Below are 15,779 nucleotides of genomic sequence, written 5' to 3' on the forward strand. Positions count from 1 at the left end.
TTTAAAATAATAGAAACCAGCAAACATGTGAGGGCTAAACTATGTGTCAGAAGTATTATTATAGGTACTTCACATGGTTTATTTCAGTTAATCTTTACAATATCCCTATGAGGGTAGAACCATTATTATTTCCATTTTACAAATACAGAACTAGGATAAGAGGAAGTTAAATTACTTGACCAAGGCCAACCACATTTCAGAATCAAGGATCCTGTCTGCACAGCTCTGGTTCTACAACGTGAAATTGGATTTTATGATACAGAACAAGTCCTCCAAGATGTTAAATTCACATTTTCAACTCCCTTCCACCTGATTCACTGTGACTGCTGCCCTCTTAGCTCCTCCCACTTAACCTGCTGGTTTTGCCTGCTTTCCTGAGCAGCCTGGAGCCCAGTCATTTCAGTTATGTTCAAGACTCATGCCCAGGTCTCTCCTGCTGAAGTCTAACCAAGGTGATCCCCTGTGGCAGCAATCTCTGACACTATTTCTTCCCAGAAGTGAAATATCACTGCTGATTTATAGTATTTCTTTAAATATTTATTTATTTTTATTGCAAAGTCAGATACACAGAGAGGAGGAGAAACAGAGAAGATCTTCTGTCTGCTGATCCACTCCCCAAGTGGCCACATGGCTGGATCTGAGCCAATCCGAAGCCAGGAGCCTGGAGGTTTTTCTGGGTCTCTGAAATGGGTGCAGGGTCCCAAGGCTTTGGGCTGTCCTTGGCTGCTTTCCCAGGCTACAAGCAGGGAGCTGGATGGGAAGCCGGGCTGCCGGGGCATGAACAGGTGCCCATATGGGATCCCGGAGCATGCAAGGCAAAGGACTTTAGTCACTAGGCTACTGCGCTGGCCCCTTACTGCTGATTTAATCCAACAAATGTAATGCTGTTTTCAAATGGGACCTTACTACTGTGCAGCAATCCTTTCATCAACACTTCACAGGATCCACAGCAGCTGTTTCAAACCTTTTCCAGGACTAAATCCCTAAATGTACCTATCTGTCGTGTTGTGCATCATTTTAGCAAAATTTATTTTAAATTCATCCAAAGTAGGGTTGTCTGATAAAATACATGATGTCCAGTTACATTTGAATGTCAAATAATAAGGAATGTATTACTGCAAGTATATCTCAAGTATTGTACTATACACTTACATGGTATTTCATTTACTTAAACAGCACATATAAGAAGAAATATTTCATGAAACATAATTTCTACTACAGTTGTTGTTTAACGGAAATTCAAATTTAATTAGGCATCTGATTTCTTAATCCGTTAAATCTACTCCATATTCTGTTCTTTCCATTCCCAGAAGTATCCTTCCTCTTCAAAGGTTAATTCTCTACTCCATACCATCATTTCTTTCCCCTCTCTTCCTATTCCTTCCCAGCTACTTTCAGGCACACTCAGGCCTTCTCTACTGTGGCATTAAAGGTACTGATTCTCCACACTCTCTCTCACACACTCTTTCCCCACTTGTTGATTATGGCTAGGCCATGTGAAATGCTTTGGTTACAAAAATGAGGCACAAGTGCCAGCCTGTCCATTTGAAACCTGAGACTCTAGAAGCCTCATGTGTTTGCGCCTTGAAACATGGCTGCCATCTCCAGGGAAAAGAGTCCCAAGCACACCAGAAGGTCCCAGTGGGATGGCTGAATCACCCAACAGTGGCTGTCACACACCTCAGTCCCACATTTTTTTTTTTTTAAGTCTCTATGTCTGAACTCTCACTGAAGCTCTAGTTCATTTGGTTCTCAAAGTGTAGTGTGCATCAGAATTACCCAGTGGCTTGTTAATACATTTCTGGGGCCCCATTTCCAGATTTCCACATTCACTAGGTCTGGGATGGGCTTTCAGAATATGCATTTATTTTAATTGGAAAGCCAGAATTTTAGAGAGAGAAAGATTTTTCATTCACTGGCTCACTCCCCAAATGGCTGTGATGGTCGGAGCTAACCCAGTCTGAAGTTGGGAGCCAGGAGCTTCTTCCAGGTCTCCTACATGGATACAGGGTCCCAAGTACTTGGGGCATCTGCCATTGCTTTCCCAGGCCGCGAGGAGGAAGCCAGATGGGAAGTGGAGCAGCTAAGACATAAACCAGCACTCAGAGGGGATGATTAGATTGTTACACCACTGCTCTGGCCCTAAGAATACGCCTTGCTAACAAGGTCTCCGGGTAACTCACTTATGCTGCCGTAGGCATTGAGGTGACTACATTTCTTCTGGTTTCCTGTTTCCAGGTATCCTTCACCCTCTGGCTCGTTATCCGTAAATGCCTCAAATCACATGATGTCAGTAGAGCTTTTTTTTTTGAGGGTAGACCCTAAGAAATAATTTGGTTCACTAAAATAAAACCCAAAATTTATCAAGGGTTTCAGAGAATCAATGTGAACGCTTCAGAACTATGTTTAAGCAAGAAAGGGGCCAGAAAAGAGACTATTTCACAGTAGGAATATTGATCCCATGTCTGAAGAAGTAAACTTTCCTGCGGGTTTGTGTCTCTTTGTTCAACAGTCAACTTCAAACAAGAGTCACCTGCCCACTTCTTAGTCACACCATGGGAATGGCAGAAAGGATTACAGTGGAAACAGTCAGGTAAGACTTCTTCCTTTCAGCTTGTCTTAGCTTAGGGCTAGAATCAAACAGGTGAATTACTACAAAAGCCTCTTTTTTTGTTTACTCCAGTATAACTGTCAATTCCCTGTCTACATCATCTTCATTGATTTCTTTGAGATGCATGTCGATTTCTTCTTTGCCTTATCTGGTATAGCATTCTTGTCTTCTTTAAGTAAGAAATTAATTGCCTTTTTTTTTTTTTAAGCCAGTGGTTAGTCTTAGTGGATTCAAAAATGGAAGCCATTCTGGAGCATATGCAATATATTCATCATGCAGTGAAGGCCTGATTCCCAGGTGCTCAGGCAAGGGTCAGAATTAGCATACCGGAGTTTCGCAGCGATCTCCTCTAGCAGCCTTTGAGATCAATGTCTCATCGGACTTGAAACTTCCTCTTGGCAAAGATCTAGTCCTCACTGCACTCCCAGCACCTCACACAGAGAGATACTTAATGAAGTGAACAGGCATCATTTCCAGAGGCTTCCTACTTTAGATTACTAGTCTACAGTCTCTGCCTGCCTCTTCTTCACCTTCTGACTCTCAATAGCTGCTCACCAACTCTACACTCATCAGTACTCAGAGCCTTCACTGACCAAATCAGCTTTTCTTTCATGCCTCACACTGTTAACCAGTCTGGATGCATAAGCTTTCTATAACATGATTCATTTTTCGTTGTTGGTTCACTTTTTGAAAGTTTCTTTCTCACAGTGCCTCCCTAGCTGATACTCAGTCTCATTATCATCTCTGGGCAAAAGGAGATGTGGCGTAGTAGGTGAGGCTGTTGCCCATACGGATGCTGGTTTGAGTCCTAACTGCTTCATTTCAACAGAGCTCCCTGCTAATGTGCCTGGGAAGACAGAGGATAAGCAAGTGCTTGGGCCCCTGAACCCACATGGGAGACCAGAAAAGGCTCCTGGATCCTATCTTGGGATCAGCCTAGCTCTAGTCATTGCAGACATTTGGGGAGTGAACCAGCAGCTGAAGGATCTCTTCCTCTGTAATTCTGCCTTTCAAATGAAAAATAATTTTTATTAAAATATAATCATCTGTCAGTGTTCCCAGTCTTTTTAAATCCATCATCCACCACTCCATGTTCTCACTGGTAATATGCACATGCATTCCGTTCTCGTTAAACTCTTACTTAAAACTCTTTCTATTGTGGCTTTTGTTAATCACTATCCTGTTTGCATATATAACTCCATGATAGTTGGAATATACTATCTTAAAATATTATGTATACTATATATTATTTGTTCTATATGATATTAGAATCATTGAGATTTCTGAAGACAACTCATCTACGTATCACCCAGAAATTTCTATAGTACCTCACTTAAGGTGAGTGATGAGTAGAAGCTGTGGAAGAGATGAATAAATGACATTTATAATACAGGACTAGTGCTTGAGATGGGTCCCCTTGAGATAGCACGGTTGTGTGTGGCTCTGTCAGGACTTTATACACTGCCAGATTTAGCTAGTATAAATCCTAGCAGCTTGGAACATGAAGCTGAGTCTAAATCAAAGATGATCAGGTTGAGCAGAGATTCAAACGCCAGGAGCCAAACACAAGCTTCAAGTGAAAAGGTACAAAAGATGGAAGTAGAGATGAACTGACCAGAAAGGGGTATGGAGTCAGGCAGAGACTTAGTGGAAGCAAAACCAGTGGAACAGGTTGACGGGGACCTGGGATGGTGGGCTTTTTTCTTTTGGGGGTGGGATGAGGGGATCTAAACAACATTTATCAAAGTGAGTGGTAAAATGCAGTTGCCGAAGAATTAGAAGTTAGGTTAGCAGTCATTTATCACCTCCAGCAAAGAAACACATACATGAAAATGAAAAATTTATAAGAGCAAATGCAGAGAAATTAACAGACACCAACTTTGAGAAATGGATTGAGGTTGAGCTTGAGCTCCATTTTCTTGCTTCTGTCTCACCACACTAATTTATTTCCCACATTTGCGTGGTTCACATAGAAATTGCTTTTTGTTTATCTGTATATGGATCAAGAAAATACATTTTTAGAAAGAAAGTGAAGTTTTCATTGCTAAATGAAATGCATGAGGCAGACTAATTCTGTAAAGAAAAGGTTTCTTTACCTCATTGCTGTAGGGGCTCAAAGGCATGGGCTGACATCACTTCATTCTAATGAGGACCCTCTTGTCTACTTCATATACAGTGGAAGGAGAAGGCAATTGCCTCTACATACAGAAAGCAAGATACAGTTGGGTGGAGCCATGTTCAGTCTCCATAGCAACTCTCACAAGTGGCAACTGCCACTGGGTCATACAGGGCTACTTAACCTTAATGTTTTTCCTAGGCATGTCCCAAACTGGACCTGCCATGAGGCTTAACCTCTAAAAAATTCCACCTCCTCCCATTATTACTACTCTGTGGACCACATTTCCAATACATGAACCTTTGGGGGACAAACAACATCCAAATCACAGCGGATGAAAATTCTTGGTACCCAACTGCAAATCTAGGAATATTTTTCCTTGCCACAGAGTTTAGATTTTTAATCTATCAATCAGCAAAGTTGCAATAAGAACACTGTAAAGTTGCAATAAGAACATTGAGTCTAATAAGCACTGATTTTCCTATATCCTCCACCATCTATAGATTGGAAAATTCTAAGAATATTTTATAGTGGTTTTAATGGCCAGTGCCAGGGTGTAGTAGACTAGGCCTTTACCTATAGTGCCAGCATCCCATATGGGCTCCAATTTGAGTTCCAGCTGCTCCACTTCCATTCCAGCTCCCTGTTTATATTCTGGGAAAGCAGAAGACAATGGCCCAAGTGCTTGGACCCCTGTACCCATGTGTGAGATCTGGAAAAAGTTCTGACTCCTGGCTTCAGATCAGCTCAGCTCAGCTCTGGCTGTGTTGTGGCCACTTGGGGAGTTAATCAGCAAATGGAAGACCTCTTTCTCTGTCTCCTCTTCTCTTTGTGACCTTGCATTTCAAATAAAAATAAAATAAATCCTTAAAAACACCTAAAATGTAAAAAAGGCAACCTATTTATAAGAAGTGTGTATTTTTATATTGAACACACTGCAGTTTTAATTCCTTACAGCTACCTGGGCTACAACTCATTTGTTTGCCTGTCAGTCTGTGAGATTGGATTGAATAGCTCTCTGTCACACACAGCTTTTTCTTGTACTAATTAGTAGCAAGCAGTGTGGCAAAGACTAATGTCCACATGAGGAACACAGCAAAATTCACCTTAAATCCTATTACATAGATGCAAAAGTCCTTTGTGTGAATTGTAAAAGAAATTTGTCATTTTGAATTAAATTAAATGCTGAATAATAACTACCTTATATATCACAAATTAACAGGCACTATATGACATAATTATATGAACATAATTATTTTACAATATAATTAATAGTATACATAGATTACATATGGTATTAGAAAAATGTATTCATGGTATTAGAAAAATCAACTCTTATGCTAGCAATTTTTTTCATATTAGTTTCTTTAAAAGTTAGCATGTTTGGCAGGTAGTGTACAAGAATAGGAAGATCACCTCACCAAAGCAGTAGGTAATTTGGATCCCATTTGCCCTGTGGGCGCTCATTTACTCTGAGTCTCAAGCTCCTCATCATTAAGCTGAATTGTTTCAGTGGTTCTTGATGGGGGAGACTGCAGTAGCCTTGCCTAAGAACATTCTGCCTTGGTAACTGTGAGGGGACAGGGTCTGGATAAGGTGCCTATGCAGCTCCCCTCCAGTGATTCTGATACGTACAGCTGATTGAGAACCATCATCTTAATAATTTCTCAGGTCTTTTGCAATTCTAAGAGTTGACTTTTTATATCCAATCAATGGAATTTTAGTAGCTCCTAATTTTCATCATTACTTTCTTGTTAATGAATAAGTATATTTTAGGAAATAGAGAAGCTGACTCTAAATCATGAAGAGCTTACCAATTTAAGATATTAACTAATTGAGCTTGGGTAATTCAATTCACACAACACTGTGAGGCAGGTATTAGCATTACCTCCTGCTTATCACAGATGGAAGAAGGAGGTACAGAAGGTAGTGTGTCCAAAGTCACCAGGCAGGTGAGGCAGGGAAACTGGCCTGCAGAGCCTGAACTCTCACCGCCTTCCAGCAAATGACCTAGAGAGAGACAGCGCTCATCATTATTCCTCACCCACATAACGCTGCTTGCTATGGGGGGAGAAGGATGCAGGTTGTAGAAGAATGCTTTTTAGCAAATCAGTAGAATCAGAAATGATGGAAAGGGGAAAGGCTGGGAGAGGCAAAAATGAAGTGAGTCCAGGGATCAGAGCCTAACAAACAGACCTGATTTACAACACCTAGGGAGTGCCTCATCTTACCAAAGCCTCTGTAAGCAGCAGTTACTTCCCTTCAGTTATCATTTCCCCTCCCAATGTCAGGTATGTCTTGGTGACTAATCAATTTAGAAGTATTATAAGGCCCAGCACGATGGCTCAGTGGCTAAATCACTGCCCTGAACACTCTAGAATCCCACATGGGCTCTGGTTCATGTCTTGGCTTCTCCACTTCCCATCCAGCTCCCTGCTTGTGGCCTGGGAAAGCAGTAGAGGATGGTCCAAAGCCTTGGAACCCTGTATCCATGTGGGAGACCCAGAAGAAGCTCCTGACTCCTGGTTTTAGATCAGCTTAGCCACAGCCATTGTGACCACTTGGGGAGTAAACCAAAAGATGGAAGATCTTTCTATCTCTCCTCAGTAAAACGGCCTTTCCAATAAAAATAAAGAAAACTTTACAGGCCCTGCGTGGTAGCCTAGCTGCTAAAGTCCTCACCTTGTACCCACCAGGATCCCATATGGGGGTAAGTTCGTGTCCCAGCAGCCCCACTTCCCATCCAGCTCCCTGCTTGTGGACTGGGAAAGCAGTTGAGGACTGTCCAAAGCCTTGGGACCCTGCACCTGCATGGGAGACCCAGAAGAGGATCTGAGCTCCTCGCTTCGGATTGGCTCAGTTCCAGCTGTTGCGGTCACTTGGGGAGTGAATCAACAGATGGAAGATCTTCCTCTCTGTCTCTCTGCCTCTCTGTGTATCTGACTTTCCAATAAAAAATAAAATAAATTTTAAAAAATCTTTTAAAAAACTTTTTAAAAAAAGTATCACAAAAAGAAGTATTATAAAATTACCTTATCAGATGAGCTAAACTGGATAGTGTTACAAAAAAACAGGAAAGAAAGCACAAAAGCTAATTTACAGTGTCAGAGAATAATGATAACCAACATGATTTGGTTCATTTCTGATTTCTGCTGTGCAAGGAATAATGTATAACACCATACCTTGGCATAAAGGGTCTGAGGTTCAAATGGCAAAGATACATATATTCCAAATATATATTCCAATGTATAACCTCTTTCCAACGGCATGGATAGAGAGGGATCTAGGTGAAGTTTGAGATCCTGAATACACATTGTTGAAAGGCCAATCTGCACAGCAGTGAGGTTCTTTTTTTTTTTTCAATGTTTGTGTACACTCAGCAGTCTGCCTGTCAGCACACAGTTGGATTTGGTGTTTTGCTAGGTGAATGACAAGCAGGGTAACAAAAACAACGTATTTGTGGTTCCTGGCAAGAGAGTGGTAACCTAATTTAATATAGGAGCAACAAGAGATAAAGGGAAGCAAAGGCTGAAGTCTGATCAGGAGAAAAACAAAACAAAACAAAACAAAACAAACAAACAACAAGAAAACCCAAAAGTAGAAGTCCAAAGTTTGAGAAGTCAGTCAGAGAAGAGTGACTTGCTCATTTCAAGAGAGGGAAGAGCACTGGAGATGGGTTGTCAGGATGAAATGAGAAAGGCAAGAGTGGGAGGAACGGAGAGGGCCGACCTGAAAGCTGTGGCCTGAGACTGTTAAGGCTGCATTTGCAAAACTGAAAGTGAAGCACCTTGCACTACCAAAAGGTTCAAGTTGTGGTAACAGAAGTGAGTGGCTGAACAAAAGTGGAGGTTATTGGAGACAAGCATGCCAAGGAACTGCTCATACTGATAACACCACAACCTGACTTCTCAGGGATGAGGTTCCCTATTCAACAGTATTAACAGGTAGACTACTTGCTTAGGTGATGAATTTACTCAGGATGAATGTGAAGCTATGACAGAACAAGACTATAATAGAAGCCAATTGCTAAAGTCTTTTATAATTTAGGTCTTGAAAGACTTTGGCTATGCTTAGACAAGGGAGCAGATTTTCTAGAATGGGAATCCTTTCCCTTGCTCTACAGGCTTTCATTATAAAAACAGTTCACACAAAGGCAGAAGGTAAGCAGTTGCTTGAGAAAAATGAGTAATGTTTTCCTTCATTCATAAAACTAATCTTTGTTCCACTTTTTAGTCTTGGCAAGCACCTCTGGTTCACATGTTCATCCTAAGGCTAGATTTTCTTTGCTGAACACGAACGGAGAATGAAATTGCCTGCTAATTCAGGCAAGAAACAGCTCATCTCCTGCTCTTGTAAATCTGTGAAAATAAATGTTTTAAAAATAAATTACAACTCAACTGCTCCATTTCTGCTTTGAAGATATTTAGTAAGACCACTGCAGTTTCCTACTGTTTTTTTTAAAGTGTAAGACAAAAGCTTTTTTTCTCCCCCCAAGATGATATTGAAAAGACAGAGTTGCATGCTTTACCTGATAACCTGACCTTTACACAAAGGACCTCTACCTTCAACAAGCTGAACATTATGCATACTGATGGCTTCGCATTATCACTGTCTATCTCTGAGAGCAGCCTTTTTGTCCAAGTCATAAAGAAGGGGCTAGATGTACATCATCTGCTAACCAAATGGTGTGACACAGAGGGCATGGAGAAATGATTTGCACAGTACTAACTGCAGGTCTTGAGCTTACAGCCACATCCTATCATTTAAGAAATTGAAAAAGTCACTTACAGTGGCTAGCATAGGACTTTATAAACATCAATGAGTGAATAAAAATGAGACTTAGAAATGTTTGATATAGGTGACTTGAGTGATGGCAGTTGAGCTGATGTCATTATCTACGAAATCTCAGCTACAAAATCTTGCTTCAATTATCCTTATATAATGTTTTTATTCTAAGTATGTACTGACAAAGGAAGACTCTAACTCTTGTTCATTTCAATCTTTAGAGGAAAAGGCCGGGTCAGGCTTTCTGGCAGGCAGGACATGGAGCTGGGCTCATCCTGTGTTAGGCAAAGGGTGTCTGAATTCTCACTGGCATTTCTTCCAAGACAGTCAAAGAACAAGCTCATTCAAGTCTCCAAAACTAGTGACCAATTTGTTCCTGAAATGTTTCTTCTGGGATTTTCATAAGGTTCATAACCTTTAGACCAATATTTCCCAATACACATATTCCACACATCCACAGTTGTCCAGTCCAAACTGTCTATAAGGTTTTAAACTTCCTGGCACTGCTACACCTCATTGATTGTTCCTTCTGTTTTTCTGCCAACATTCCTTCCTCTGGGGAAGTATTAGGTGCCGAATCTGCCTTCTCACTTCATACATTATCTTCACACAAGGTTCATCTCCCTCTTCCCAGAAATCATCAAGCTAAAGAATGAATTTCTGTTTAGGCTTTTCCATGCTTTACATGTTCACTGAGCCTGCTGCCCCTAATTTATCCAGGTAACTTCTTCCTCAAATCTTAGTCATTTTCCTCAAGAAAGCCTTTAATCCTCTCCCTACACCCGGCTAGGCAGTTCTGCCATGTGACTTCATTACACTTGTCCTTTCACTTTGAAGTATTCATTATTCCAAATGATCTGTTCAGTGGATGACTTGTCCACTAATCTAGGGGTCAATAAGCAATAGCAGAAGGGTCAAACCCAGCCTGCTGCCTACTTTTTTTTTTTTTTTTAGATTTACTTCAAAGGCAGATCATCATACAAAGGGAGACACAAAGAGTCAGAGATTTTCCATCCTCCAATGGCTCATTTTCTAAAGGGACGCCATAGTCAGGACTGGGACAGGTGGAAATCAGGAGCCAGAAACTCCATCCTTGTCTCTCATGTGGGTGGCAGGAACCCAAGCACCTGGGTCGTCCTTGCTGACTGCTAACTCCCAGGTGCATTAGCAGGAAGCTGGAATGGAAGAATGGAGTAATTGGGAATTGAACCATGTACTCTGATGTGATATGTGGGCATACTAAGTGATAACTTAACCCTTTGTGCCATCATGCATGTCCCGCTGCCTGTATGTTAAAGAAAATTTTATTGGAATCCAGCCACACGGTTACGTTTTATCTGTGATAGTTTCTGCATTATGTGACAAAGTTGAGAAGCTTGTGAAAGATGGGTGGCCCAGGAAGCCTAAAATACATACCACCTGTTCCTTTATAGGAAAAGTTTGCAGACTTGCACTAATCTTGGGACTCTAAGCTCATGGGACTGTGAGTACCAGGAAGGGTGAAGTCAAGTCTGTCATTTTTACTCCTATATTCCAAGCACCTAGTATAAAGCAAAGCATAGAAATATTTTTTGCCTAACTTTATTTGAATCTCAACATTTTGCTCATCTTGTTACAGCAATATAAATAACATCACATTATTGACTTGTGTTTATAACATTATAATCCCTGCTCATTCAAATAATAATTGCAATATTTGAGTCCAAAAGAAGAAAATGAAATTAAGCAAACAATATACAAATAAAAGGATCAGGACAACCAGAGGTAAATTCTATGGGACCACAGTGCAGATAGAAATGTTAATAGAGTGCCATCATCAAACACAAAAAATGGGAAGGGTTCCCTCAGGAAGTGATCTCTGAAGTGAAATCAGAGTAAATCGGGCAGTGGCCAGTGTTGTGGCAAAGGAGGTAGGGCTGCCAGCTGCTAGGGATCAATTTGTATCATGGCTGTTCCATTTCTGACGCAGCTTCCTTCTGATGGCCTGGGAATGACAGTGGAAGATGGCCCAAGTGTTTGGGTCCATACGACCCACATGGGAACCCTGCATGAACCTCCTGGCCCCTGGTTTCAGGGGCTCAGTGGCTACTGCCATCATCAGGGCAGTGAGCCAGTAGAAGGGCAATTTTCTTTTGTCTGTTTCTTTCCCTCTCTCTGTAAATGAATCAATCTTTAAAAAAAAAGTTTAACAAAAGAGGAGAAAAGGAAGAAGAAATCAGGAGGAAAGGATATCACCCACAATTTTCTCTTTTGCAGAGAAAATGGCATTTACCCGAAACTGTTGTTCTTGTCAAATAAGCAACATTATGGAGCCTGGTGTCATGGTTAAATTGGCTAATCCTCCCCCTTGCAAGTGCTGGGATCCCATATGGGCACCTGTTCAAGGCTTGGGCTATTCCATTTCCCATCCAGCTTCCTACTTCTTGCCTGAGAAAGCAGTAGAGGATGGCCTAAAGCCTTGGGACCCTGCATTCACATGGGAAATTTGGAAGAAGTTCCTGGCTCCTATCTTAAGATTGATTCAGTTCTGGCTAGTGCAGCTATTCGGGGAGTGAATCAGCAGACGAAAGCTCTTTCTGTCTCTCTTTAAAAATAAATAATAAATAGACAAAATAAAGAAATAAAAGGAACTTTATAAAGTCCCTCAAGTAGTTAAGAATAAGATCCAATGTGAAACAACATGTTCCATCTAAAGTTGCTTCCTGAGACATTATGTTATCTATTTCAGAGGCAGCAAGAGAGAGCTCCATTTTGCTGGCTCTTTCCCCAAATGCCAGGTCTCAGCCAGGCTGAAGGCAGGAGCTAGAAGCCCAGGCTAGGTCTCCTAGACAGGTGGTAGGATATGTTTCCTTGAGTAACCACCTTCTGCCCCGACCCCCAGCATGCTCAATAGCAGGAAACTGGAATCAGCAGAGCCAGGACTTGGACACAGGCATTCTAAAATGGGATGCCTTAATCATCAAGCGAAATGACTTGTAATGATACTTACAATAATACAAAATTTAAGCTATTCTGTTGTTGGCTAATTGTGGGATAATGGTTGGATAATTTGTGACATGTCAATAGCATATTCTGTAGTCATTTCATATACAATAATGTATATGCACAAATCTTAATCTGCTTGTGCTATCATGCAAAGTTGGAAAATTAGGACATTATTTCTATCATGTATTTATAGAAAAAGCTTCCAAAAAATGGACTAGGATGTTAATCAAATGGACTCTTGGAAGGCTGAATGTTCCATAATTTTATGCTTTGCATGTAAAACTTTGAAAGAAAAATAATTTTATCAAGAAAACATGGAAATACATGGGGGTTGATCTTTTTGTATGCATCTGAAAAACAGTCTTTCCTGGTCTCTAGTATGAGGTTCAAAATCCAAGGGAATTCATTGTCAATAACAGAATATTAACAGTTTTCCTGGAATTTCATTTAAGCTGTGCATATGAAAGTGCAGTGGGGGCTCTGAAGACACCCTGAGAAACACTGCTCCAGATACTTGTCTTTAATATTTTATACCTTAATTATTTAAATTGAGAACTTACCCAATTCCTACTTGGTGCTGCTTCTCTTCCAGCCTATATAAAATCCATCAGAAACCTTCAAATACCAATTCTAGATATAGGCTTTAAATGAGGGTTCTGAAGGGCTCAGGCATCAGTTCTAACATACTCTATTATGACAGTTTAATTTTTTGTACTTTTATTTATTTGAGATTTATTTATTGAGTTACACAGAGAAGGGAAAGACAAAGACATTTTCTATACGTTGGTTCACTCCCCAAATGGCAACCAACAGCTAGAGTTGGGCCAGTTAAAAGCCAGGAGCCTGGACCTTCTCAGAAGTGTCCCATGTGGGTGCAGGGACTCAAGTATACTTGTGTCTTCCTTTGCTGCCTTCCCAGCAACACCAGCAGAGAGCTGGATCAGAAGCGAAGCAGCCAGAACTAGAACTGGTGGCCACATGGTATGCTCATAGTACAGGCAGAGAACTAGCTTACTGAGCCACCATGTCTGCCCTGCTTTTAAAATTTTTGTTCTTCAAACATCATACTTAATTTACAGGTTCACTGGTTCTTCCCTTAAATTGTTACTGCTGGCCCTGGCATGATGGCACCATGGTTTAATCCTCAACTTGCAGGTACCTGGATCCCATTTGTTGTGTTCTGGCTGCTCCACTTCCCATCCTCCTTCCTGCTTGTGACCTGGGAAAGCAGTAGAAGATGGCCAAAAGTCTTGGGACCCTGCACCCACTGGGAGACCCAGAAGAAGCTCCTTGCTCCTGGCTTTCAGATTGGCTCAATTCTGGCCAATGCAGTCACTTGGAGAGTGAACCAGTGGGTGGAAGGTCTTTTACTGTTTCTCCTAACTGTGTATCTGCCTTTCCAATAAAAAAAAAAATCTTAAAAAAAATTGTTAGGTAATTTATGTAAGGAAGAGTTGTTCCAGAAAAGTTTTGTTTCTCCCAGCAACAGTAGATTAACTGGTTAAAAAGCTAACAACACAGAGATCTTTTGTTCAAGAAATTCAAATACCACTACATGATTAATTTGACTTCTGTTTGGTTTAAAAAGAAATAAAATTCCACTTCTTGGGTCAAGCAGCATATTATTAATAATTCATGAAATTTATCTGCCTACCTCATACACAGGTTAGTGCTAAGGATAAACCAGAGATCTGCATGAAACCTGGGACTGGACAGAGTTGAGAGCAATTGCCTCCAGAGTTCAGTAGACTTAAGGTTTTTAAATTCCTCTGGGAAGGAATGAGGTTTGCTTTTCACTCTTTCCTAAGGGCAAAAGAAGGACTGGGTAAAAATGTCCTTAGATTAGACCAGGGTTTTTTAACCCCTGCACTACTGACTTTACAAGAGGTAACTCTGTTGTGGGGACCATTCTTCGCATGTTTAGCCACATTCCTGTTCTCTTGCCTAAGAGATACCTGGAGCAGTCTAGCAGAAATGCTGATTCAAAATGTCTCCAAGGGCAGGTGCTGTGATGCAAATGAAGCAAAGCAGATGAGCATGCCATTAGACTGAGTCTCCCAGATGCTTCCCATCCAGCTTCCTGCTAAGGTACACCCTAAGGGACAGCAAATGAGGATTTATGTGCTTGTGTCCATGCTATCCATGTGAGAGACCCGGATGGAATTCCTGGCTCCTAGCTTTGGCATGGCTCAGCCCTGCTACTATGGGTATTTGGGGAGTGAATTAGTGGAAGAAGATCTTTCTCTGTTGCTCTGCCTTTCAAAACAGACTTTTCAAGAATTCTCAATTTTGCCAAATGTGTGTGTGTATTGAGTGGAGGGAAAAATCATTCCTGGATAACCAGACATCAGACATCTGATCCTGCAGCTGTTAAAAAAACCCTGAATTCTATGAGAGTAAAGGGATGACCAAAGGTTCATTTATCTTGGGAGTCTACTGAAGTAACTAGAAAAATAATAAACAAATGACTGAATAAGGAAGAAAATACAAATCTTGCCACATTACTATGCCCTTGTGCATCTGGGCATACCGTCCACTACACAGGCTTCAGCAACTGAGGAAGTCTCATTCTGATAAGTGTACTCCATGGTCAGACCACAGATCCTGTGGTTGGAGTTTTGAGTCTAGTGGTTCAACTGGCAGGGTGGTAGCTCTTTGTGGTTATTTAAAACACAGGTGGGATTCTCTTTTCTTTGTCTAAAGGAAGACCGTATACTTTTATCTTTTCATTTATTTGAAAGTCACAGTGACAGAGAGATCTCTCATCCAGCCTACAATAGCTGGAGCCAGCAGTTAGGACCTCAATCTGGGTGGCAGCGACCCCAATAATTGAGTCATAACCTGCTGCCTTCCAGGGGCAGCAGAACTGGGACTCAAACCTAGCCACTGATGTGGAATGTGGGCATCCAAAGTCGGATCTTACCCACTGTGCCAAACGTTCAATCCTTTATGAGGGATTTCTGACTCTAATTGTGGCAGTGTAGTACCCAGGGAGTTTAAATATCCTGTGCAATCGAGAATGATATTATCCAAAATGGCAAACTTCTTAGAGAAGCTCCCATATCATGGGCAGGTGTGCAGTCATACAGGGCCTGGTGCTTGGCTGAATGCCCTGGAGTCAGCATCTTGAAAACTTTATTGTTCAGTGTGTTTTATGAGTGTTGAATAAACCCCTTTGATATCTACCACAAGACTACAGTGGTCACAGCCTTCTGCTCTAGATAAAGCTGCTAGAGGGCAGATGCTAAGATGTCAAATTGTACTGGTACAGAATGTTAGGCA

General features: G+C 41.2%; 1 long non-coding RNA gene across 1 annotated transcript; it reads right to left on the reverse strand.

Annotated features, from left to right (window-relative positions):
- Window positions 1-4,438: 4,438 nt before the first annotated feature.
- Window positions 4,439-5,261, reverse strand: LOC131478460 (uncharacterized). Its single transcript, XR_009244470.1, has 2 exons — window positions 4,708-5,261; window positions 4,439-4,602 (listed from the first exon to the last, which is right to left on the reverse strand). It is a non-coding gene; the product is annotated as an uncharacterized LOC131478460 (long non-coding RNA).
- Between the last annotated feature and the right edge of the window lie 10,518 nt (window positions 5,262-15,779).

The sequence above is a fragment of the Ochotona princeps genome, chromosome 1, assembly GCF_030435755.1.
Source record: "Ochotona princeps isolate mOchPri1 chromosome 1, mOchPri1.hap1, whole genome shotgun sequence".
Lineage (NCBI taxonomy): Eukaryota > Metazoa > Chordata > Mammalia > Lagomorpha > Ochotonidae > Ochotona > Ochotona princeps.